Source organism: Molossus molossus, unplaced genomic scaffold (assembly GCF_014108415.1).
Source record: "Molossus molossus isolate mMolMol1 unplaced genomic scaffold, mMolMol1.p scaffold_m16_p_3, whole genome shotgun sequence".
Lineage (NCBI taxonomy): Eukaryota > Metazoa > Chordata > Mammalia > Chiroptera > Molossidae > Molossus > Molossus molossus.
The window spans coordinates 40,746,180-40,774,176 of record NW_023425366.1 but is presented as its reverse complement, the minus strand read 5'-3'; the positions used below and the strand labels follow the sequence as shown (position 1 = coordinate 40,774,176).

Below are 27,997 nucleotides of genomic sequence, written 5' to 3'. Positions count from 1 at the left end.
AAAAAATTTTTTGATCGTAGGGAACAAAAGCAAAAGCAATCATTTTAAAAATTCAACTTATAAATGAGAAAACTGTGGAGGAGGGGAGGTTTTCCTGTGGTATAAAAAAAATGCCTTTTTAAACCTCCCAGGATGGTTATTAAAAAGAGTTTATGAGGTCACCTAATTCATCTCTTAGCAGACAAGACTACAACTAATACTATCCAGGAAGACACTGGAAAATACACTTCAGGGGCTGAATTTCCACATAATTTAATTGTTCTGTCAAGAATATTACTTAAGCCCTGGCCAGGTGGCTTGGTTGGTTGGAGTTTTGTCTCATACACCAAAAGGTTTCGAGTTCAATTCCCATTCGGGGCACATACCTAGCTCTCTGTTTTGATCCCCAGTCAGGCAAGTATAGAAGGCAACTGATCAATGTTTCTCTCTCCCTTCCCTTCTTTCTTTAAAAATTAGTAAAAAACATGTCCTTGGGAAAGGATTAAATATATATAATATTTAAATACCAGTAAGCTCACAAAATTGGAAACTGAGAACTGAGCATTAAAACCTGCTTCCTGGCCCTGGCCAGTTTGGCTCAGCAGTTGGAGCGTTGACCTGCAGACCAGAGCGACCCCAGTTCGGTTCCTGCTAAGGGCACATAGTTCGGTTGCAGTTCGTCCTCAACCAGGGCCGTGTGGGTGGCAACCAGTCGATGTGTCTGTTTCTCTCTCTCTCTTCCTCCCTCTCTCACTCCCGCTCTATCTGAAGATAAATGCAAAAATATCCTCAGGTGAGAATTAAAAAAAAAAAAACTGCTTCCTATCCAGCTGGTGTGGCTCAGTGGTTGAGCGTCGACCCCTGCACCAAGAGGTCACCAGTTCAATTCCCGATCTGGACACATGCCCAGGTTATGGGCCTGATTCCCAGTGGGGGGCATGCAGAAGGCAGCCAATCAATGTTTCTATCTCTCGATCCCTCTCCCTTCCTCTCTCTCTAAAATCAATAAAAGAAAAAATAAATAAAACCTGATTCCTTTTATAACAAAAACTTACAATGGCCAAAAAAAGTGTTCAACTTCCAGCCAAGAGTCTGAGTACACATTATTTTTGTACAATTTCAGAATCTTATTTGCATGCGTTTTCCCTTCTGATTTTATTCAAAAGATTCTCTTTTCTTGTCCAAGTATATATTCTAAGTCTGGAGACGAAGTGTTCTTTTTGCCTGGTCCTTCCTTACCTGGCCTCCATGTGACCACATACCCATGCAGGAACTAAAGGAGCTATGAGGCCCACAGTGGGATTACTTGTTAGTCTGTGAAAAACTGAAGCTGCCAGTTGCATATGGATTAGAATGGCCCTGCTGTTTACAGTGGCTCTCTGCTCTATAACAACAGGAACAGGACTGACCACATGTCACATGGCTTAGAAACCCCATGCCATTTTTTAGTATTTTATTTTTCTAAACAATAGCATAGTTTTAACAGCCTAAAAGGAGGTCTGAACCTAAAAAACTACATTTTTGGTAATATGAAAACTGTACCCCAGTGAATAGTCACTCAATTCTAAATTACTGCCTCCATTGGAAGTTTTTAAATATGTCTTGCTGCTGGTTTTAAGACACTCTTTAAGGACTAGAAAGAGTTGCCTCAAGAAAGATACCAAAGACATTAAGTTTGAAATCTTCAGTTTTTCTAAATCATATGGTTAAATTGAAAATGAACTCATCTGTAAACAGGACATTATTCCTAGTGCAATGTCCAATTATTCCTTTAATTTTATCATGGGATCACAGAGTTTCCCATGATAACCCAGATAACCCATTTCCATATCCCCAGGGCCTATCTATCACATAGTATATGTTCAAATCATTATTAATGAATGCTGCCCAATTAAAGTATATATAAAAATAGTTAATTTCTCTCATTCATTTAGATATAAGATTCAAGTATGTATGTAAAAATAAGATATATGCCCAACAACGCAAATTCTAAATCTGCCCAAGGGGACAAAGTAACAGTTATTGTGAGAAAAATAACTTTGAATTACCTAACTTGGGTACAATTGGATACTTAACCTTTAAGACCCAAAACCTTAGAGATGTACTCAATAAAATTTAATCCCATTAGAGTTCCAATCTCCACATGTATTCCTAGACCACTGTGATCTAGAAACCATACAGTATCATGTTCTCTGCAGAAAGTTAATCATTAAAAACATCTTCATATGGAAAACGTCTGACATAGTATTTCCTATATTAAAAAAATTAAATCATTGGAGATTTCATCTCTATACTGCTCCTGGAATCCATAATGCCAAAGTTTAAGTTTCTACTTCAGGTGATTAAGGCTTTATATAGATTGGGAGCCAAATCTAACTAAAGCAAAATTCCAGTGATAATGAGGGATATAATGATAAAAGTCCATTGTAGGTTTAAAAGTTCTGTTACAATAATTATATTAAAATTTCAAACATTTACAGGTACATCTTCAAAATCATTCTCACCAGTGAATCCTCCATTGCCCCAAAAGTACTCAGAATTGTTAGTCATCTTTTCTAGTCCTCACAAATAAGAACCTTTAATTCTACAAAGTGTTCTATTACTGCTTAATACTTTACACTAAAGAACATCTCCAACACAGAAATATCTACTAACTGCTATCAAAACTCAGATGTACATGTGCCATAAGAGATATTTTAAAATTGACAACTGTTGGAGATAATTCCTTGAATTTTGTCCCATCTTTAAAAGACTTCTCAGATTTTTTTCCAATGTCTCCTTTTATCCATAGAGTTGAGATGGGTACCATTGTGAGTACTTACTTAAGCATAGAGATGTGCACTTAGTTGAGAAGGGGGGAAGGAAGAGGACAGAATTGGCAGCCGGGACAGAGGGGGTTGGTCTAGCTGATTCATCAATGATTAATGGGACATCTGGGCAGTGATATTGCTTTGGAAACATCTATGCTAAAGCTTATTTTGTCGAACTAAGAAAAGGTCATATATACTTATTACAGTATAAGTTACAAAATAAAAAATATGCAGATGTGGCCTACTCTTATAACTAGCTCCCTGTCAAGCTGACATTTCTCTTCAGATAGATCAACAGAGAAAAATTATTTTGTTGTTGTTGTTGTTGTTGTTTTATGTAGCACCATCCCATTACATACCCATACTAATATTTTTACCAGCTATTTGCCAGGCAAATTTCATTCATATTTTTAACCTATCTCACCTTTATCTAGATATCCATTATTTTCTAAAAGTACTTTTTCAACATACAGCATCACTCAAAATATCTGGAATAAGACTTTAGCATACTTATTCTCTTTGTGAATTGCATTTTAAACTTTCTCCACAGAATACATGGGGGGGAGTATATTTACAGTTGTGAGTACCCAAAACAAAGTATATTTTTGTATTACTGTTTATTATTGTATTGTTTTCCACATGAACAACTATAAACCTACTTTTGCCCTACCCTGTATTTGAACTGTCTAAAGTTAATAAAAACAAACAAACAAACAAACATTGGTGTGTATTTGTAGTATACCTGTTGAAAAAGACTGGAAACCTTAAAGTAAGAGAAGTCCTCCTCCTGTTGTTCCACCAGCTCCACTTTGTTTACTTAGCACTTAGTACCCAGCACTCCAGAGGTCAGGAAACCATGGGAGGATTGTGAATGCAAAATAAAGAAAAAGAAAATGTGGGGGCTATTCGGTAATATTCTGTTGGAGATCTCTAAAGCAAAAGCTAACTAAAAACACAATCATTGTGAAAAAAGCTAGCAATGATGATCCAAATGTATACAAAAATAAAAACTTACAAATACAGATTTTGAGACCAAAAAAATGACAATTTATTAAGAAAGTTAACTGTTTGAATTCAAAGCTTTAAACCAAGACAAATTACATTCAGCCATGACCTAAAACATTGTCAACAGAAGCCTGGAACCACTGCTAGAGATTCCCACAAGTCAAGTGTAAAGAGAGTAGAAAGACCCTAGCAATCTGCCACAAGAACTTCTACTCGACTGCCCTGGTTAACATTTTCTTCAACCATTCAGAATGGATACAGAGGCAGGATCAGTGAGAATGAGGAAACAACAATCTGTGGGTCTTCCTAATACCCAGGGCAGAGATTCAAAGAAATTCAGCAGTCTAGAACAAAAAATGGATATAAAATAACTCACAAAAAGAAATATAAATATAAAGTACTGCCCTGCAGCTCAAAAAATAAGCTGTTCATCCATAACATAAGGCCTTACTTATAAGCAATTCATGTGAAAAATACAACCAAGGATGACAGCTACTTACTTGTCAGCATAGTACATGGCTGTTTATAAAAGAAACCAACAAAAACATCAACTTACCTTATGATGGTCAAATCCTATCTGAAGTACTATATGCTTTTTTCTGAGGACCACATTATGAAAAGTGGCAATGAAAATCTGGAACATTTCAGAAAAGCTAGAATGACTACGAAGGGTCTGAAACTACATAAAAATAGGCTAGCAGACACAGCATAATTGGGGGGGGGGGGAGACACAGGACATAACTTTTGCTCAACATCTGATGATCTGTCACATTAAAGATGGAAAAGACAGAATTAGACCTACTGAAGGGCTAAGAATCTACACAACATAAAGAACTACCTAGCCCTGGCCGGTTTTGCTCAGTGGTTAGAGTGTTGGCCTGCGGTCCAGAGAGACCCGGGTTCAGTTCCCGCTAAAGGCACGTACCTCAGTTGCGGTTTGTCCCCGGCCCCAGTTGGGGTCGTGTGGGTGGCAGCCAGTAGATGTGTCTCTCTCACATCGATGTTTCTCTCTCTCTCTTTCCCCTTCTCTCCCTCTCACTCTATCTAAAGATGAATGCAAAAATGTCGAGTGAGGATAAAAAACAAAACAAAACATAAAGAACTACCTAAAATATTAAGTTATTCAAAACTGCCTTGAAAACCAAGAGTTCCCCATCTCCACAAGGGAAGCCAGGCCCAGGCTGAATGAAATAGCCAAAAAAAAGAGGGAATACGACCTGCCAAAGATGCTTCAGGGATGACTATCTCTGCTGTTAAGAAAGGCTGCACAAAGTTACTTTCCAACTCTGACCCAGAGATCATCTATAGCCCCTGACTATACAAGTGAAAACACTGAAGTCTGATCAGGGAACTAACTGCCTTGCTCAGGTATCACAATCATAGATTGCAAAGCTAGGAACAGAGACAAGCTTTGTGGACTCCCAAACCCATTTTCTTCATTCTGTTCCATCTTCTCACTCCAAGTATCAGGCCACACAGACCCTCACCCACAGAGGAAGAAGCACTCTCTTCCTAAGAGTTCATTCAGACTTGGGAAGTATAGGTTGGAAGGATCAATCACCTTGTGGATCAATCAACAGTGATTCTGTTTGTTTCACTTCTTTCTGTAACATTCAAAGTTACTCAAATAGCCCAAGAAACACCAATCCTTAATGTACAGAGATACCATTCATGCTTTCCCACTAAGAATTTGGCTCTGAGGGCTTTGCAATCAGAGGATTCAGGTCCCTTTAGGTCCTCATGGCCCACAAATAAGAATGCCTCACTGCTCAAACCTTTCCAATTTTGAAGTGTTGCTAGATTCTGGAAAAGGCAAAAAGGGTCTTATTTTTTACTTCACTCAAAAAAAGATGGAATCTACACTGGCAAAGAGAGTAGATTTCAGTGTTTAAGAGAAACTAAAATGCCAATGTCCATAATTTTCTCAATCCAGTCACATATAAGAATTTGAGTTACAATCAGAAAAACTCAATGTTTCCAGTCAAAATACATAGTCAAAAGTAATAGATGTTGATTGTCTTTTTTTAAGGGGTACAGGTGCCTTCCTAGTAGCCCCCATGATACCTCCTCCCACACACAGTGCCATATCCACTCCCTCACCTCAATAAAGGGTTCCAGAAACAGCAAGATACTCACTCCCCTTTCCTCTACCTCATGCTGCTGGGGATCCCCAGCCTAGAATGTTCTGCCCTTTCATCCACCCTTTAGCTCTCACCTGCCATCAAGTGCCTACTTGCCCCTGGTAGCTCCCTTCGATGCTGATTGTCTTTTTAGAAAGCCATACAATTTGCTCTCTGTCAGCCTCCTGAACTGCTTGTTCAGCCATACAACTCCAGGTCATCCTTCCTTTTCTCACTAACAAGCAAAGGAGCACCATAATACCAGTCCACAAGTTCAGTTTGCTCCCTAACTCAAGACAAAATTATTCTCACTTAAATTATACAATGCCTGGTCTTAATAATAAAAATCACAAGCAATGAACCTCTGCTGGGGCTGACCAGGTACCAGATGCTATATTAAACTTTATAGTATGTTGACAAAGTAAATATTATTCTCATAATATAAAGTCTCTAGGAAATTAAGTTACTTGTTCAAAGTTAAGAGCTATGACCAGGCTTCAAATTCAGAACTCCAGGTCCACACAATCTTAACCACTATTTAAAGCTTAACCACTATTTAATCAAGGAGAGTGATGCTTTGGGATCCAAGACAAGGGAGCAGGGTCCAAGTTCATTCAAGAGTTTCACAGGTACCAGATGGTATGAAATATCCTTCTCTGAAACACTTTTGAGATGCTATTTTGTAACCAAAGGCTTAAAAAAAAAAAGCAGGAGAGACTAAGTGTAGACATAAAAATGAATACCCCTTGTTTTGAAGATAAACTGAAAAGCCTCTAATAGTTACATTAATAATGGTTATATTTTTATTGTTTTCTGTGCTAGGCACTGGGATCAAACTCCTTCTCTTTTCCCTCTCAATGTAGATTAAGTATATTTGGACCATACAGTCCATTCTCTATACTTGGAGTTAGTGAGCTAAACAGGCAGTACGAACTCTGTGCCCTTCAGAAGTCACTTCACAAGAGCTTGGCTGTCACTGATGGGCTATGTGTCCCATAGTCCCTGGAGGGCCCCCTGGAGGGCTGAGGATTCACAGCACGTGCAAATCAACAAAACAAACTGCTATTTTTCTCCTGAAATGTGGATTTAGTCACAACTGCCACTCTAGAACACTTCTCTGATTCCCTAATATAAAACTCAAGGTGAATTTGATTAAGATCAAATTTGTTAGGGCAAATCCAATGCATTTAAATTTTTTTGAGTTAAGAAAACAGATTATTGTTCTATACAAACACATTTTTGTAGGATATTTTAAGATATATATTACATACAATTAGGATAATGTTTCATTCCAAAAGGGAAGAATATATTCAGAACTAATATAATTTTTTATGGACTGAGTCTAAATAAATGTCCAAAACTAAATAACCTGCTTATTTTGTATCACAAACAAACTCAAAAAGATTTTGACAATAAGGCAACAAGACAAAAGACCTGGGTTTTAATTCCGGGTCTCCTCAAACTTTCTATTGGGACAATCATGAGAAGCAGTTCCTAAACTATAAACAATAATTTTTTAAACTATAAAGGATAAATAAACTTATGGGTATTATATTTATAATGCTCCTAAAAAATTAACTATCTCCAGTTCCAAAATGTAATAAGAAATATTTGAAAGACATAAGAAGGATAACTCATTTAAACCCTCTCCCCTCAAAAAAAACAAAACATTGTTTTCTGAATATTTTTATTCAGCCGCAGGATAAATTTTAACCAGAAAGTTAACTTAAAAGATGACCCAGTAATTTACTAGTAAATGTAGATTTTTTTTTCTTTTTTTAATTTCTCTTTTTTGTTTTTAATATTTTTATCCTTACTGGAGGACATTTTTGCATTTATTTTCAGATAGAGCAGGAAGGAGAGAGGGAGGAAGAGAGCGAGAAACATCGATGTGAGAGAGACACATTGAGTGGTTGCCACTCACACAACCCCAACCAGGGCTGGGGACAAACTGTAACCGAGATACATGCCCTTAGCGGGAACCAAACCCGGGACTCTCTGTTCTGCCGGCCGACAATCTAACCACTGAACCAAACCGGCCAGAGCTAATTTCTCTTTTCTTTATTGATTTTAGAGACAGAGGAAAGGAGAGGGAGAAAGAGATAGAAACATCAATGAGAGAGAACAGCAACTGGCCACCTTCTGCATGCCCCCCACTTGGGATTGGGCCCATAACCTGGAATCAAACCGACAACTTCTTGGTGCAGGGGTGGACACTCAACCACTGAGCCACATTGGCCAGGCTTTTATCTTTTTCTTTAAACTATTTAAACCAGGCTAATTTGATTGAAGTTAAAATATGCTACACCACTAAAAATAAAAAGTAAAATAAAAACTGACACCTGACACTGCCCCACACTGCCATCTTATATTGGTACAGCATTTTGCAAGCTAAATAAAATGCTTCATTCATATTTGAATGAAAACATTCAGTTCTCACAATAAACCCCTAAGGTAAGAAGAGTTAAGTTTTACTGTGATAATTTTGCAAAAGAAGATGCAAGTAACAGAGATAAATCAGACACAGGGTGGAAGCACAAGTGGAAGCTCAGCCTCTGGTCTATCCTGCCCAAGATCCTGTCTGTAGTTTCTCATCTCAGTGTATGTGGCAGACTTGTAAAGAAACACATACATTCCAGATTTTTTTGTTTCCAAGCAACACACTGATTTAGAATGCCTTAAACCAACACCTGCCCCTCAAAGAAAATATGTAAAGCTTAGTAAGACATTCATGTGGACAACTCACTGACCCCCACTGAATAAAGCCATTTTCTTTACCCCATCTAATAATTTATAGAGAAATAAATTATCAGAAAATACTTTAATTCTAAATATTAAGCTCTCCGAATACATTTTCAAAATACAGAATTTTTTAACCAAATATTTTTTGATTTTTGAAATCCATTTTGTTTTCAAGTCGGGTTTTTCTAAAACATCAATTAAGTATTTACTGATTTATCACCACGTGTCTAGCCCTGTACTCAATGAATCAAATGACTGATTTGTATCTTAACTCCAATACAGTATTCAAAGATGACACCTTGACAGATCATATCAGTCGGCAGGTATGAATGGGGAGAAAAAGAATCAATGCACAGCACAAGGTCTTCTTTGCCCTGTACAATGACTGCTCTCACTCTTTGCATAGACTGCTATATGTCCTGTGTGGCACTGTCAGGCAAGACTGCAAGAACACACCCTGTGTCACCTACATCTCTGTCTCTTCACCAGGTCTGACATTTCCTACCAATTTTCTTAGCACCGAGCAGTTATATCACCTGTCTGAAATGGTGTCCTGTTCATAAAAGAAGTCTTTCTGTTCATCTGACAGGCCATGAGAGTCTTGATGAAGGAACGAGTCACATTATAAATGTACTCCCTCTGGTACTAATGTTTAGCACATCCCTAACTCATAAATAGGATTTTATCACTCCATGAAATGAGCACATTCAGCTTCCATTTGGTTCCTCATGACTGTGTCCATGAATCAAAGCACAAGGCTAATTAAAGCATTATGATGATGCACCACTATCACTAAAAGATCAGCTCCTCATCATGACGCACAAGGTCTACTATGGTCTGGCCTGCCTTTATCATCACCTCTCCTACCACCATGCTCCTTTTACATTCAGTGTCAGCCATGGAAGCTGTGATGATTCTGAAATCACAAAAGGGAGGTAACTGTTTCCTACCTTCACACTTTCACTTTAGCAGGAGAGTTATGCTGCCTAGAGTATTATTTCCAGAGCCTCTCTTCTCATGAGCCATCTCTCCCCCTCCTAACAGTATTTACCTGGCCAACTCCCATCATTTCCCACCCTGGTTCCAAGCTTCCCCTTCTCTTCTGAAAGCCTTCACAGAGCCAGAAAAACTGGTAACTCCCCATCACACACACCAAATCAGAGGATATTTACTTTTCCACCAGGTAAGCTCCAAGATGGGGAAGGGGTCTGACGCAGCTTTGCATACCCAGTATCCAGCCAGTAATGGCACAAATCAAATAAATAGTCAATAATGGAGGGCTCAGCCGGCCAGGATTCAGTTGTTATCCCAGGGAACTCTTCCCATGCAGGACCTGCTAGGGCATAAGCAGTCAGGCCATGGCTGACTCCTTTGAAGAAATAGCCATGGAGAAGACACTGAGTGAGCTGGCACCCCACGGAGTATGCTCAAAGACAAGGACACACTTCCCCAAGAAAGAACACTACAAATGGGCTATACCAAGCAGAAGAGGGGTGCAGAGGCTGACACTCCACTAACCTGAAGGAGAGAAATTTTTTAATTATAAAAACTGCCTTTTATCAATTTATACGGCCTTGTCTCCTACATTCAGCAGCAAACTGCTGCTTTGTAGTAGAAATAATTTAATTCAGCAGAACATGGACATAAAATAATAGCCTCCAAACTAAAAGTCCTTACCTATGCTAAATTTAACCTGCCAATAACTTCTCTGTCCTACCCCTATAACTAGACTACTCCACAAATTGTGACTCAGGACTGCTTGCTTTTATTTTATACATCATATAACAAGAATGGCTATCTTGTTTCTAAGCTCCCTACAGATTAAAAGCAGCATGTTTGAGAAAAGAGTTATTATAAAGAAGACAAAAAAGCTATTAAAAAACAGACCCGCCCTGGCTGGTTTGGCTCAGTGGTTTAGAACATGGGCCCACGAACCAAAGGGTTGCAAGTTCAATTCCCATGTCAAGGGCACGTACCTGGTTTGCAGGTTCTATCTCCAGCACCAGTCGGGGGTGCATGTGGGAGGCAACCAACTGATGTCTCTGGCTCACATCGACTCTCTCTCTCTCTCTCCAACCCACTTCCTCCCTCCCTTCCACAATCTATAAAAATCAAGGGAAAAATATCCTCGGATGAGGATTAAAAAAAAGGCACAGACCCAAGAACCCCAAAGGCCAGCAATCTAGACCATTTGGCCACATATGTATGGATGTTCAATCTAAAAGAACACAGTGCAGATTTTTAAAGGGGCAAATCTCATCAGCTTTCTGGAAAAGCAGACTATACAAAATTACACATTTCTTAATATACTGTCATAGCCAGTACGTTTAAAAGAAAATTATATTAGCAGTTCCACTTATAGAAATATGCCCCACAAAATATAGGTGGGCAAAAAGAATATGTGAATATGTTTAGTGTAGCATTGTTCACAATAATGAAAACTAAATTCCTATTAAAAAGGAAACATTATGATATATACATATAATGGAACACAATTCGGCCATTTTATTTTTTATTTACTTATTTTTTTATCCTCACTCGAGGATATGTTGTGTGTTTTATAATTGATCTTTTAGAGAGAGAAGAATGGGGGGAGAGAGAGAGAGAAAGAAACATCATCTATCAGTCTCCTCAACTGGGAATCAAACAAACCCACAATCAAGGTATGTGCCCTGACCAGGAACTGAACCATGGGTGACAATCCAACCAACTGAGCCACCCAGCCACAATTCAACCATTTAAAAAGATCATATTCATTAATATGGGAAGATAGTCAAAACAAAGTATGAAGTAAAAAAAGTTTAGTAAATGGCATGTGGTGTTTAACTTCATAGCAAGAGTGCACATACATGTATGCTCATGTTATATGTATATAGGTATGCATGCATATTACCAAACTGCTGACAGTGATCATTCTGCATTACCAAACTGTTAACTCTTGATTTTTGCTTCTTCAATTTTCTATATTGTCTGAATTCCCTACCGAAACATAGATTTTTTTCATATAATGAGAGAAAAGTATTTTCAAAAATACACTCCAGCATAGGTACATATATCTCAAACACTATTTTAGATAAAAGAGAGAAAAGGGCAGGTAGGTGTATGTATGTAACTAGCCTGCATGAAACCACCATGTATTGCTTTCCATCTATCTGCTATAACAGAGAAATAAGCAAAAGGCTACATAGGTTTATCATTGCAAACTGGTCGACACAACTAGAAAACACAATGTGAAAGCTAGAATACTTAGTACACACAACAATATCTTACCTACAGTTCCAATCACCCTATCGATTTCAAATAGTTTCTTAGATCTATCTGGAAGAAATACTTCATCAAATTTTCAGTGGCTACCACCAATAAATCAACAAACAACAAGTGCTGGTGAGGATGTGCAGAAAAGGGAACCCTAGTGCACTGCTGGTGGGAATGCAGACTGTTACAGCCACTGTGGAAAACAGTGTGGAGTTTCCTCAGAAAATTAAAAATGGAACTGCCATTTGAACCAGTGATCCCACTCTGGGAATATATCCTAAGAATTCTGAAGCACCAATCAGAAAGAATATATGCAACCCTATGTTCACAGCAGCATTATTTACAATGACTAAGATATGAAAACAGCTCAAGTGCCCATCAATAGATGAGTGGATAGAAAACCTGTGGTATATTTACACAACAGAATAGTATGCAGCTGTGAAAAAGAAGAATCTCTTACCCTTTGCAACAGCATGGATGGACCTGGAGATGATTATGCTAAGTAAAATAAGTCAGTCAGACAAATAAAAATATCACATGATCTCACTTATATGTGGAACCCACTGAACAAAATAAACTGACAAACAAAATAGGTCCATAGACATGGATGCATGGAACAGACTGACAGATTTCAGAGGGAAGGGGGTGAGGGTAGGGAAGGGGGTGAGGGTAGGGGCTGGAAGAGATTAACCAAAGAATTTATAAGCATATATACGCATAGCCCATGGACACAGACAATAGGGGAGTGAAGGCCTAGGGTGAGGTGGGCAAAGGGGTAAATAGGCAACATCTGTAATACCGGCAACAATAAAAAATAAATTAAAAAAAAAAAACAAAACAGTAGCAAGTCAACCAATGGAAAAAAAATACAATCTTGAAGAAAAATGCATGCAAAATAGAGGTAGCCCTATAAAAAGCCTGCTGGACTGCAAAAGGAGTCTTGGCCCAAGCAATGTTGAAAATTCTATTTTTGAGATTGTTACCCAACTCACAATGCTCATTCACAAAAATGTTATCGTATATGGGCTCTCCAAAGCAAGAGGCAAAGACAAAGGGGGAAGAAAAAGCACAAAGAAATAGGAAATCACTTTCCACTTAGAAAAACACTTTGAAAAATACAAAAAATATTTACTTTGTCATAAGCTCCAGTTAATAAGTGGGGTGAAATAAGATAGCTGAAGATATTTGAGCTGAAACAAAATTGTGATTTGGGTACAATGCCAGTCACATTATTTCTGAATTCTAGTAATTTTCTCTTTATAAAATAAGGCATAAAAGGGTAAGAAACAAGTTAATTATAGTAACTTTCTTATAATGAACAGCTATAGTTTAAAAAAGAACTTTTAAAAATAAATATGTTGCCCAGCCGGTGTGGCTCAGTGGTTGAGCATCGATTCATGCACCAAAAGGTTGCTGGTTCAATTCCCAGTCAGGGCACATGCCCAGGTTGTGGGCCGAATCCCCAGTGTGGGGCATGCAGAAAGTGGCCAATTGATGTTCTCTCTCATCAATGTTTTTATCTCTCTCTCTAAAATCAATTTAAAAATTTTTTTTGAATAAAATAAATGTTAAAATAATTCTAAAATGTCGTATCTTGAAGGAGGTCTTCTGGTCAAGATGGCGAGGTAGGTTAAAGCCATATCACATCCTCCCACAACCACATCAAAGTTACAACTAAACTACAGAAATAAGTAGTTTATTCAAAACCGAATGAAATCAAGCTAAATGGAAGTCCTACAACTACGGAATTAAAGCAGCAGCCACACCAAGACTGGTAGGAGGGGCATAGGCACGACAGACTGGCCCCACACCCAAGTGTGGCGGATAAAAATTAGGAGGACACCTCATCTGGGAAGGTCCTCTCTGAGGACTGAGGGGTGTCTGTCCCAAACCAGGCACCCACCTCAGGGTTCCAGTGCCAGGAAGTCCCCATAATCTCTGGCTGGAAAAATCAGCGGGAACTGAGGCTGAGGTGGCTGGAGCCCCAGGCAGCTCCTCTTAAAGGGTCCGCATAAGGACTTACTCAAACAGGCACCCTCCAGACTCTAGCATCGGGGAGGCAGCTTGAAAGGCACCAGAGACATATGGAGAAGAACTGAGCTGTTTGGCATTGGAGCGAGGGCTGGAGCAACAGCTTTCTCCTGGACAAACGTGCTGTCAAAGACCTTTGTTCCTTTGGTGAGCCCTTCCCTAGAGCGGTAGACAGCCACCACATCTGGGACTCCAGCAACCTGGCTCACATTGTTTGCCCTGCCCTGGTGATTCCCTGAAGCCCCGCCCCACCCAACTTTCAGGCCCACCCAAGCTGTTGCCAGTTGCTTTACCAACAAGCAGCACCTGGTCTCAGCTAGCCCCATACCTCTCATTAAGTAACACATAGAAACAAACACAGGGAGGCAGCCAAAATGAGAAGACAAAGAAACAGGTCCCAAATGAAAGAACAGAAAAAAACTCCAGGAAAAGAACTAAGCGAAATGGAGATAAGCAACCTAACAGATGCTGAGTTCAAAACACTGCTTATAAAGATGCTCAATGAACTTAGTGAGAACCTTAGAGAACTTAGTGAGGGCCTCAAGAGCATAAAAAAGGACCAGTCAAAAATAAAGGAGGCACTAACTGAAATAAAGAATAATTTACACAGATTCAATAGTAGAGTAGGTAAAGCCAAGAAGCAAACTATCGATTTGGAATATAAGGAAGCAAAAAACACCCAATCAGAACAGCAAAAAGAAAAAAGAATCCAAAAAAATGAGGATAGTGTAAGGACCTCTTGGACAACTTCAAACGTGCCAACACTCGCATCTTGGAGGTGCCAGAAGGAGAAAAGAGAGAAGAAATAAAAAACCTATTTGAAACAATAATGGCAGAAAACTTCCCTAACTTGGGGGAGGAAACAGACATACAAGTCCAGGAAGCACAGAGAGTCCCAAACAAAATGAACCCCAAGAGGTCCACACCAAGACACAACATCATCAAAATGCAAACGGTTCAAGACAGAGAAAATCTTAAAAGCAGCAAGAGAAAAGCAGTTAGTTACCTACAAGGGAGTTCCCATAAGACTGTCAGCTGATTTCTCAAAAGAAACTTTGCAGGCCAGAAAGGAGTGGTAAGAAATATTCAGACTGATGAAAAGCAAGAACCTACAACCAAGATCGCTCTATCCTGCAAAGCTGTCATACAAAGAGTTTCCCAAACAAGGAAAGCTAAAGGAATTCATCACCACCAAACCATTATTATATGAAATGTTGAAGGGTCTTCTTGAAAAAAAGATAAAAAATATGAACAAACAAAATGGCAATGAATACATTATCTGTTGACAATTGAATCTACAAACAAAATGAACAAGCAGAACAGAAACATTCTGATAGATACAGAGAAATTTTGTTGGTTGCCAGATGGGAGGGGGTTGGAGGAATGGGTGAAAAAGGTGAAGGGATTGAGAAGTACAAATTGGTTGTTAGACTGACAAACCTCAAAAGGAAGGGGGGTTGGGGGTGGGAAGAAATAATCCAAAGAATTTATATTGCCCTGGCTGGTTTGGCTCAGCAGTTAGAGCATCGGCCTGCAGTCCAGAGAGACCCGGGTATGGTTTCCATTAAGGACACGTACCTCAGTTGCAGTTTATCCCCAGCCCTGGTTGGGTCGTGCGGGTGGCAACCACTCAATGTATCCCTTTCATGTCCATGTTTGTTTCTCTTTCTCTCTCTCCCTCCCACTCTATCTGAACAAAAAAAAAAGAAATAAACCAAAGAACTTACATGTATATATGCATAACCAATGGACACAGACAACAGTGTGGGGAAAGGCAGGAGGGGGGTGGGAATGGGGAAGAGGGGGTTAATGGGGGGGAAATGAGGAACATCTATAATACATTCAACAATAAAGATAAGTTAAAAATAAAATAAATAAAAAATAAAATGTCATATCTTAATTTTGGCAGACTAGCTGCCCTTGAATTCTTTTGAGAACACAGGACATACTACAGATAGGAAGACAGTCTGGCCAACCGTAGAGTCAAGGGAAGGGGAGGGGAAGAGGAAGGCAGGGAATTCTGCCTCATGCTGCAAACGCCCACAAGAAATGTCATTAATGGCATATTCTTATTACAGAAATTCCCCAGATTGGCCAAAGGACTACTTTTTTGGTTTCCGGATCAAAAATCACAGGCACCCTTTGTACATCAAGGTAAGTGCATGCGTGGCACATGGCTAAGAAACTACTGTCAGCCCAGCATGCCCTCATCAAGATATACTTTTGGCCTGCTATAACCTCTAATGACAGTTGCACAGAAGACCAACAGACCCAGTAGACAGAAACAGAATGGATTTAAATCTGTCAAAACTGTACTCTGAAACTCTTAAACTGTGTTTTTTCCCTCTACAAGATAGATTCCAAATGCATTTAGTCTTTGAATCACCACAACCTTTATCATTTCCCTATCTTCTCTGTTAAGCTGCAGAGTTCTTAAAGCTGTAAGAAAAGTATACTTCTACTTCAGTATACAGTGTGGTACCAAGACAAGTTCCAGGTGAGGAGGGTCTTCCTAAAGGGATATAAGCTCCACTAGTTGGGAGGAGCTCTCCAGAGCAGGAGCCACAGAGAGTGCCTCAAGGGCAGGAGAGCAGACCTTCCGTTCAGACAGATGGTAACTCATTTTTTTTTTTTAATGTTTTTATTTTTTTTTTTTTTTTTCATTTTTGGTGTCTCATCTTTTGTTGTCTCCTCTCATTTCTCGTCCCTAAATAAGTTTGGGGACATGTGTCCCAGTATGTCGAAATGCATTTATGAATCTTTAAGTGACAAAGAATAAAGAAATACTGATCTAAATGATTCAAAAGGCAGTCTTTTTGCTGACTAAAGAACCAAATTCAGAATTTCCCAAATTGCAGTCGTGAAACTATCAACTTCACAATTATTCCTCCTTTCATGTAAACAGTATAGGTTTCCATTTTAAGATTTCCTAGTAGCAAAATACCCAAAGTCACAATTCTAATCCAAGAAAACTCAAAGCCTCTCACTCACTTACACAGTGATGTGGTTACAAGGATAGATATTTTTGCTACTGTGTGGGCTCAAATTCCAGCTGTCATTTACCAGCTAGGTGACCCTGGGCAAGTTACTTAAGATAAGTACGTCAGTTCCTTATGTACCTCCTAATTTAAGCTCTGAGAACAGTATGTAACACTTACTGTGATAGTAATAACTATAGTACTGACTATTACTATTATTACATCATCCATCAGATTTGCTAGGAGCCTTTCAACTGAACCTCTCCTAGAACAAGAGTGTCACCTCTAAAGCATTCCAAATATTTTCCAATTTGAAAAGACAGTATAAGTAAAAAATGTTTCTTACATCTTAAAAAACCATTTTAATATGTTGGGATCTTTCAGCTAACAGTGGTTTTCAAGAGGTTGTATGCTCATCAAGCAAAGTTTTGAAATTGAAACTGTTCCCTCCATCTTTCAAGAGGAAAAGGAAAGGAAGAGATGATTTGGGATGTGTTTCTGGTTTGTTTTTCAAAGTAGCTTTGACAGGTCATTAACTCAAACTAGTCTTAAATACATCTGCAGAGTATTTAACATGTGAAATGCTCTGCCTTACAGTTCGAGTATAGACTGTTATAGACAATTAAAAAGCACTTTCCTATTATGTAACTTCTACATTTGAATCTCAAAAGTGTTACCCTTTTTCTCTATTTCCTACGTTTATAATATTCCATTACTTTTTAATAATGTAGGAATATTAATTAAAATTATTATAGGTTTCTCCAGCATGAGGCATGGGGGAGAACATGAAATGGACACAATCCTGGTTTTCTGGCAACTTGTGTAAACATACTGTTTTTTGATGGTAGCAGATTTACTGTACCTTATTACTGATATTACCCATTTGTTGATTTGGGGAAAGTGTATAATTCTCCCAAAAGCAGATGGCCAATCTACTGTAGAAAGCTGTTTTCAGACACAAGCAACTACCAACAGAGAAGTAAATTCTCAATAGTCAGAACAAGCCCCTTTGAACTCATGTAGTGCTCATTATCGATGTCATAAATAAAACAATAAAAGCAAATGATCCCTTGAAAAGTCTTAGCAACTCAAGATAAAAAGATCTACCATAATAACTGAGTTGGATAGAAGGAATTTGGCAAGAGCAAATGGGTAGAGAGCCTCAAAAGTAAATAATTTTGTTGGGATGCAAAAATATTCTAAAAATGAGAGTGATTTTCTTTGAGAATGTAATATAATCAAAAATATTAAAAACATTTTTAAATCCACACAAATGAATTTTAAAACAGGAATATCTATTAAGTATACACGTTTTGGGAACTTCAGAATCGCAAAATATATTCCTGATTAGCAACACTCAAGTTTCCAGCTGCCCTTACATTTGTTCACTTTGTCAAAGCCCTAATTCTATACCAAAGCCCTTTGTACTACTCGAATGCCAGCTCAGCTCACCTTACTGGAAAGGCTCTTCTGGTTTTGTCAGCTGTGCCCATGAAAAGCAGCTGGGAAGTATGGAAAAACCATTAACAATTGACTGAAAAAGAGTATGAACGTGGAGTTTCACCATTTGTTGTAGAAGAGGTTATAAAAAATGTAAATCAAAAATGAAATTAAAGAGACTATTCATTGCTCCACACCTGCCGAGAAAAAGCTTTACGATCACCAATCCATGTAAAAAAAAGTGATGGCTCAGCTGAAGAAAGTATTAATCCTTGTTTAAACAAAGAGAAAACAAAAAAACTTGCCAAGGCACAAAAACAAAGGCAAAATCACTCAGAAGCAGGAAGAGAAAGGTCCACTGATGCACTGGGGACAAACCTAAAGATCTCTAAGAGGTCTGTGTTTCTGTGATGTAGTATTTTAAACAAGCAGCAAGCTCAGGGCAGATAGACATCAATCTGGAAGGTAGGCAGGAGAGCTTTTCACAACTTCAAAGCAGAAAAATGTGTTCTCAATTAGTATGCAATTTATAAAAGCCAAATGCAGACTAGGCCACAAATACTTCCCATCTTTAGCTTAAAATTTTCCCTTCTTTAGCAGCACTCAATTGTTGGGCAACAGTGCTACTGTTCCCATTATGTCCTCTACCTACCATACCCACCTCTCCAAGTGGTGGGGCTTTTCACTCATGTTCAGGAGAGCCTTCCTGAACATGAGTGAAAAGCCACACCTCTGGAACTGGCAATAAATTAAATCTGACCAGGCACCAGCAGTCTGGGGTATCTGCTACTATTCAAAAGACAGAGAGCTAGGTTATTTGCTCCGTAAAACCCTCGGAACTGGGCATGATAACCATGGCTAACAGGGTTAAGCACACCCCTCGAACCCTGAAGCACAGGGGCTGAGAGCGGGCTTCCAAAAGAACTGAGATCAGGTATATTGGTGAAACCAACTAAACTACTCTGCCTGGTTATGTGAGACAGTATATGCCATACAGAATATATGCATTCCACCCTGACTGGTTTGGCTCAGCAGTTAGAGAGTGTCGGCCCGCTAACCAAACAGAATATGTGCATTCCACCATGAAATGATGAAGGAGAAAAAGAGCCTTAACATAGATAAAGTGCTATGCACTGGTCTAGATCCTAGGCATACATTATCTCAATTAACAAATGCAACTAAGGCTCAGAAAAATTAAGTAACTTGCCCAGGTCACAAAGGTAGTAAGTGCTAAAAACCAGAATCCAAACCCAAGTCTAACAATAAGGCAAGTGTTATTTCTATCAAATCATGATGTCTTTTATTATTTTTCTCATCGCTATGCTGCCCTGAAGTAACTAAGCTTCCACTGTGGGCATCTATAAAGGTGATTTAAAACTCAAAAGGGAATTGAGCATTTTCCTGACAACCAGACAGCACACAGTGGCTTGGGAAAGCTCCTTTAAACACTAAAATGTTTCTATTTTTACCACTTGTGATGAAAATCTTTCTCAAAATATATAACTGCCTTCTTAAGCAGAATATACCAAACACTACTAACCAGTCAATGGGTTGTACCCTGTCCATGGAGTTCTACCATTTGGGATGGGAGACTGTACTCACCTTAGAGATGCTGGGGGCTGCACAGACCACCCAGTCAAACCCTATGCCTCAGGATCTTCCTCATGAGATTTATCCAAAGTAGAAGGCTAAAGTGTTAAAAATATGAAAAGAAAGCATTTACATGTGGCTTAATGAATCTAATATTCATTTAAGCAGCTTTGGGGACACAAGGGTTCCAACATCCCACCTAAATTCAGTCACTCCAGCATATAATGCCCGCCAAACTGGCCACCAGTCAATCTTAACATTTTCTAAACTCTGTAATCTTATGAATTCAAATTCAAATGTAACATATTAAAGCAACTATTCATAAGGTTTTGTGAGGGTGCATTTTTACCTTTTGTGAACCTACTTTCCTCCCAGCCCAGACTCACAGAGCTACACACACTTTTCACTACTATACTTGTTCTAAAAACGTTTAATCAATTTGGAAGATATCAATCAAGATCGGAGATTCTCTGTTTTAGCAACATGTTAACACTGTAAATCTGATCCTTACCTGGCAAATTGTTTTAAGTCATTAAAGTAATAGTTTCCTCAAAAATATCACTGACTGTAGCATCATTTTTTCATTTTTCTAAGATGATGTATTAAACCAAACCCAAAAGGTATTAGCATGTATAAGAAAAAAATGTTTTCACATCATTAGGTACCAGATTAAAATAAGAACTTTTAAAGTAATACTGTTACACTAGAATCATCAATCTTTCCAGGCTTTCATTCACTCAAAACAAGATCAAGACTTCAATTATGACTACAACCTGCTGCTGGAGTGAAAAGAAAGCCAGCCAGCCACACCATCCTCCACTTCCATCACCTGCCTTTCATTCTTCTCCCACTTCCCTAAGTTGATGGTGTAGCTCCACACTGCCCAGATCTTTGACCTAGTGGGGAAGAAACTGCTGCTTATCAGCTGCCTAGTCTTTCTGATGACTGTAGTTATTTTAGCACTATGCCTAAAACTTAAAAGAAAAAATAATCCTAAATAGAAACAAAACACAGGGTGTGTGAAACTTAAAAAATAAATAAACAGGACAGCCCAGCTGGTGTGGCTCAGAGGTTGAGCACTGACCCATGCACCAAGAGGTCGCTGGTTTGATTCCTGTCAGGGCACATGCCCAGGTTGTGGGCCAAACCCCAGTGGGGGGTATGCAGGCGGCGGCCAATGGATGTTCTCTCTCATCAATGTTTCTATCTCTCTCTCCCTCTCCCTTCCTCTCTCTAAAATCAATAAAGAAAAAAATGTTTAAATTGATAAAATAAATAGAATAAACTTATTTTTAAATAGTATGCAAGTTGCATTTTCAAATAATGTGTTCAATCAATAAGCACATTATCTTCCCTATGTCCAGACTTTTTGGACACACTGTATTTACTACACTTCCTTCAGATTAAGAACTAGATCCACTGCGTTGAATTTAAAGTAACGTCACCCGGAAAGATGTTTGGAGGTTAAATAAAATTATTTTAAGCATGTTCAAGTAAAATTGAAATGCTACTTAAAAATAAGTCTATGTTACATTTCCTGACTTTTTAGATATCCTGTCTTTGAATTCAATGCAATAGCTCCCTTAATTTCCTACCCACCTCCTCACTCATCCCCAAACACCAAATTTCTTTCTACAAAGAAGGCATCAAGACTTTACTGCTTATGGTGTAGTACTATAGAGGAAACTAAAAAACTGCTAAAGAAAGAGAGAATTGGCTCCACCAGTGTCCAGTTAATGCTGTCACTGACTGCTGTGTAACTATAAGCAAATACCTAATCATAAACTCATCTCTTGAAATTATGTATGTTGATGAGAGTGCCAAAAGCAAGGGCAGTAGGGTAATTGCATGATTCCTCTGCAAACATATCAGAGAAAAGTTGAACTGGAAAGGATTGTCTCTTTCTGCTCCAAAATAGAAAAGATGTGTATTCTGGCTATTTTATCACCAAATGATTGATAGCTATGTGTAGAAAGAGGGGGAATTTGCATAAGAGAGCACAGAGGACCAACCACCAGCAGCCACACTTGTCTATCAGATAAACATGATGCTACTTGGTCTTGGTTGCATTCATCTCAAACAGACAAGCTTTGGCCTGCATTCCAATTCTCATTTTCCTAGCATATCTGTATCATTCTACTTTCTATCTTTTAACAAAGAACAAAAAGTTGATCAGGTGAACCTTTACTAGTATAACACATGTTATTTAGGTATAACCAACTTCATCTGATACAGCAAGAAAGATATCTACATTCCACTATTACATGAAAAGCCCTAGTAAATTTTACATTTGTTTTGAACGGATTATATTACATTTAACCTCACAGGAAACTACATAATGCACTGTAACGGAGGGATCTATTCACTTCACACTGCAGAAATGTCTCAATTACTACAGAGAAAAAGCCCTTCATGGCATTCAAAACCTGACTATATAGAATTCCAGCTGAACAACAGGGGAAAAAATATATCACTCCAGTGATCAAAGAGGTAATACACTGCATGCTAGTTTTCCACAGGCAGGAGGCCACATGTCACAGCCTAAAACAACACAGACTGCAGACAACTGCTTGTCATGAGGCATGTGTGTGCTTTCCCTCATACTTTGAGATGAAGCCATGACGTGCACCACAATGTTAGTTACTTTGAGCTCTTTGTGCAGGACATGTGTACCTTACTTTAAGTAAATTTAATTTTGTCATATGCAAAAGGAAAATTTAGAGATAATTTTCACTTTTTAAAATAATTTGCAATGATATTCTTTAAAAATAAGTCCTAGAATGATTCATCCTACAAATATATATATTACATGCTATAAGAAACAGTAAGTGTTTCCAAACACATGAAGGAGTTCATGCTTGCAATGACAATTCGAAACTATGGGTTGGTAATTGCTGGCACAAAAATCAGAAAGCAAAAGTCATTGCTGAAGACTCAATGGTCAGTGCACCAGAGTATTATCTCCCTGGGCTCCAGTCAATATTTCCCAATAAACAAATATTTCCTGAATACCTACTGTGTGCAAGACAATCCTACCTGGTTCAGCATTTCCTGCACTTCCACCTCCTGACTTGACACTCGGAAAGGACTGCCAGACTATATAGAAGATGCTGACCCTGATGCTAATACACTCAATACCCTCATTTTTATCAAGATTCGAAGTCCTAAGAACTGTTAATGGACATTACAGTACTTACTAGTATTTTCTTTAAAAACTAGATTTAAACATGGAGAGAAAACCATCCTATAGATGCTAATTGTTAGGAACATTTTCTAGAGCTATACTACTACAGTGATACCTCGGTGCTCGAACATAATTCGTTCCAGGAGGACGGTCGAGAACCAAATTGTTCGAGAACCGAAGCAATGAAACCCAATAGGAAATAATGGAAACTAGATTAATTCGTTCCAAGCCCCAGAAAATGCCTATTTACTGGCCTAATTTGTATATAATATGTAGAAAAACATAAGTCTCAACAAGAAATAAAAGTGTACAGTATGTCTAAGGGTTAAATTCAGTGTAAAGCGTGACTCTCTCCACAAAGCGTGACTCTCTCTCTGCACTCACACTGATGACGCAAGCAAGGCGCGCTGGGCCGAATGAACGCCATTCGGCTCAACTCGGCTCATCTCGGAAGTTCGAGTTCCAAATATTTGTTCGGATTCCAAGACAAAAGTTTCTCGAATCTCCTGGTCGAATACCAATTTGGTCGAAAGTCAAGGCGTTCGAGAACCGAGGTATCACTGTATAAGAGAGTACTTAACTACTGCTGACTGTCCAAATTCTGAGAATTATTTAAAACTATACAAAATGAGGATAGTGATAAACAGAACAAAATAGTTCCAAGGCTATTCAAAGTCATAAATAGGCAAAGCCATTTCCCCATCTTAAATATCACACAAACAGGCTTAACATTTTGTTTACTGTCTATCAGATGTAACTTGGCATTTGCATTGCTAATAGTCCTTTTTTAGTTCCTCTTGAATAGCAATAACCGGATCTCCTACCTACACCAGGAGCGGGACATGCTAATAACGTCAAGTTATAGATACACATGCTTTTATGTTCAGTGTATCACCAGAGAAGAAAAGTTTTAGGAGGGGGTATTTATTGTCTTGGAAAGACATTGGATATAGGAAGATTTATCCTGCTTTGTTTTCCCTTGATATTCTATAAAAGGTGGGTTCAAATACAATTTATCCCTGATGAAAGGCATCCCTCACAAGGCAAAAACTAATGGAAATAAAAAATCACTTAAAAAGCCATTCTTCTGCTATGCACTCGAAAAAAAAAAAGGCTTCAGTTTTTTGTGGTATCAAATTCTTTGTCTTCATATAGTTATCAACTCAAAACTAGTCAAAGGACCCTCCGGAAAAATGAAACTGTAAAAGGCAATGGATTACTCGACCACAAGTAAATTCCTACAGTTTTAAGATGACAGTCTACTTCTGTGCAGTTGTTTAGACAATAAAGATTTAAAAGGAAAAAGAAGCAATAAAACACACTTCACAAATCCAAAAGATTGTTCCCAAGACAGAAAAAGAATTCCCTTCACAAGGTCTAGCCCAAGAAATTTCAGTAAGAAACAAAACCACTTCTGTACCGATAAACTGAATATACAGACTTTGTTAACTCCCATACTGTTATTTACCTTTCTATTTCTTGTTTAATTTTTATGATGGTTTAAAACTTTTAAAAATTTGAAAGGGTCGGACCGATGTGGCTCGGTGGATGAGCGTCTATCCACGCACCAAGAGGTCACTGGTTCGATTACCAGTCAGGATACGTGCCCGGGTTGTGGCCCAATTCCCAGTGGGGGACATGCAGAAGGCAGCCAATCGATATTTACTCCATCGATGTTTCTATCTGTCTCTCCCTCTCACTTCCTCTCTCTCTAAAATCAATAAAAGAAAAAAAAACTTTGAAAGAAAATGCCTGCCCTTATCTCTCTCAAGGCAACTTAAGGTTATCATTTTCTTGTGAATCCTTCCCAAGGATGTTGTATGAATATACAAGCAGCATATAAATGCTTGTATATTTATTCTCCTTTCTACTCAAATGATAGCATGACACACTATTCTACATCTTTTTTTCATTTAACAAATATTTATATCATTCCATATCAGTACAGTTTCCTCATTCTGTTTTACAACTGCAGAGTATTCCATTATGTGAATGGACCATAATTTTTTAACCAGTCTTCCATAATGAACAGTTAGGTTGTTTCCAGTATTTTGCTACTATAAACAATGCTTCAATAAACTAATTCATTTCAATTTAGCATAAGATAAATACCTGGATGCATACCTCTTGAGTCAAAAAGGTTTGTGCAATTATAATTCTAATGGAGGCTGTCAAATTACCCTCCATAAAGAATGTCCCAGTTGATATTCCCACCAACAATGTACAAGTGCCTATCCACACCCAGACTAACAACGTGTTCAATTTTTGCTTTTTACCAAAGTGATAACTTTTTAAAAAATGGCATCTGGTATGGTTTTAATTTGCATGCTCTTATAAAGTGAGTACCTTTAGATTCAGAGTTAACCATATCTCATTTCTGTGAAATCTCCATAAATAACCTTTACCCATTGTCCTACTGAATTGTTAGTGCTTTTTCTTGATTTGTAGCATTTTTTAGACATTAAGGAAATTTGTCCATTTGTACATGTTTTTGTAACCTGTCTTTTGACTTTGCCTGTGTGTGGTTTGGGGGGAGTATGCAAGAACTTTTATTTTTTATAAAGTCTAATTTATAAATCCTGTTCTTTAATTGCTTCAGAGTTTACATCAACCTTGGAAAAAACCTCCATTCTAAATTACAAAAAAATTTCTCTCTGATTTAATTCTATTTGTTATGACTTTGCTTTTTAAATTTAAAGTTGATCCATTTAAAATTCATTCCAGTGAAAGTATAAATTATAGATGCAACTTTATTTTTTTCAGCTGGCTCCCCAGTTATCCCAACACCATTTACTAAATAAATTTCACTGATTTCAGATGCCAATTTTATTATGTCCTGTGTGTTTTAGGGTCTCTTTCCACTTTTTTTTTTCTTTTCATTTAACTCTAGGTCTGTACACATACCTTCATCACATAGTTTTAATTAATGTAGCTTAATAATATCTTGTAAGGCTGGTCCCACTTCTCATTACTTTTCTTTTTCACAATGTTCCTGACCAGCAATTTTGTTCCACTGAGTATGAATGGTATTAATTCATGACTTAGGATAGAGCATTCAAATTTTGTATTAGATGTTTCCAATCACAAAATAATGGTCTTCCTCACCGGTAATAATGGTGTTTGGCATTAACTTCATTCCTACAGACAAAAGGGTTATATGAAAAATGTATAAATGCCAGAAGTAGTTAAAATAGCAAATTCACTGATTTTATCCATAAATTAAATATAAATAAGAAATAAGTCCATGGTCACCATATGCTTTCTTAAAATGGAAGCTAAAAACACAGGAGTAAAGAATTAAAAAAAGACAGATGATCCAGACCAGGTTCTAAGCAACCTTTTCTTTTAAACATATCACTCCTATCATAATGGTTTGTTTTATGGACTGTTTCCTAATTTCCTATTCAAGTGACACACCAAAATGGAAAATCATGTCCATTCTACCCCAAAATTTCTACAGAATTGTTACCACATGTATAGAATCTTTTATCACCATGTAGATGGAAGTAAAAGAAATGATGGGATGGGAGCAAAAAGTAGAAACAATATTTCACATCACTATTTACAATTTACAAACATGTTAACATATACTATCTCTCTGAATATACATGCATAAACTGGGCTGCCTACATGTAAATAAAGAAAACATAAAAGAACAATAGTTTTTACAAGCAATATTTAAAAACCAAAATATTCATTTCTACTACATTCTGTAATTTAAATGCTACATTATCTTAGCTAGCAAATGAGAGAAACATCCTCTCTATTAAAGGATGAGGGAGGAAGATATGACATTAAAAATGTAGGCAGGGCCAGATAATGAAGAGTCTTTGTAGACAATTAAGTAAAAATTTTAGACTTTGGCCTTAAAAGAAATTTTAAATAGGAAAAGAACATGATCATAACTGCTTTTTAAAACTCATGTGTTTACAGTACAGAGGATGGGATAGTGGTAGTGTGGGGCAAGTGGAGATAGCAAAAAGTTATAGCAGTGAACCAGACCAATGATGGTTGGACTTAGAGTAGTAGCAGTACTGATGAAGAAAGGATTTGTTTAAGAGATATTGAGGTGGTAGAAATGGTAACACACTGATTATTTTCTGGCTTGAACAACTCAGTAGATGGTGGTACCCTGGTTACAGAACAAGAAGATTATAGAGAAAGGAAGGTTTGGAAGAAAAAAAGTAAGTCTGAGGTACAAATGTGACAAGCAAGATATCCAGTGAACTACAGAAATCTAGAACTCAGAAGGAAAGATTTAAAGCTTGTATGTGGAGTTTTGAGAGTAGATTAAAGTAAGAAAGTATCTAGAAAAGTGGGTAGAAGAAGGTGACCCCACAAAGAAGATGAGTTACCAAAGAGGTAAGAGAAAAACTAAGAGAGCCTGGATTTATGAAAGTCAAGTAAAGCCTGTGTTACGAGGAAGAGTGGTCAACTCTGTTGAGTGTTTTTGAGCTGTTAAGTAAGATGAAGCATAAGAAAACCCTACTGCAGAGTCAGTAACACCAGTACCCTAAACAGGTAGAGCTTTAGAAGAGAGATGGAGCAGAGACCAGAATGCAGAAGTTTGAAGAGTGAAGTGGGCAGTGAGAAAATATAGTATAATCACTCTCAAGAAATTTGATTATGAAAAAGAAAATAAAAAACAAAACAGGCCACTGAGAGAAGGAATGGAACGGGAAGGCTCCCATTCCGTCAAAGAAGGATTTTTTTAAGGTGGAAAACATTTCCCCATGTTTATAAATTCTATGTATGCACAATAGTAGTAAGGAAAAGAAAAATTCCTTCCTTTCAATAATGTTCCCAAATTAATAAAGGAAATATACTGAATGATGTTCATTTCTGAAGATGCTCTTATTATGG

The 27,997-nt window shown here is 37.9% G+C and overlaps 1 protein-coding gene and 1 long non-coding RNA gene across 2 annotated transcripts in view; both read right to left on the bottom strand.

Annotated features, from left to right (window-relative positions):
• ZSWIM6 (zinc finger SWIM-type containing 6) overlaps nt 1-27,997 on the bottom strand; it is a 192,019-nt gene that overhangs the window by 123,858 nt on the left and 40,164 nt on the right. The window lies entirely within an intron of this gene.
• LOC118641619 lies at nt 3,483-26,383 on the bottom strand. Its single transcript, XR_004961636.1, has 3 exons — nt 26,039-26,383; nt 19,963-20,048; nt 3,483-4,428 (listed from the first exon to the last, which is right to left on the bottom strand). It is a non-coding gene; the product is annotated as an uncharacterized LOC118641619 (long non-coding RNA).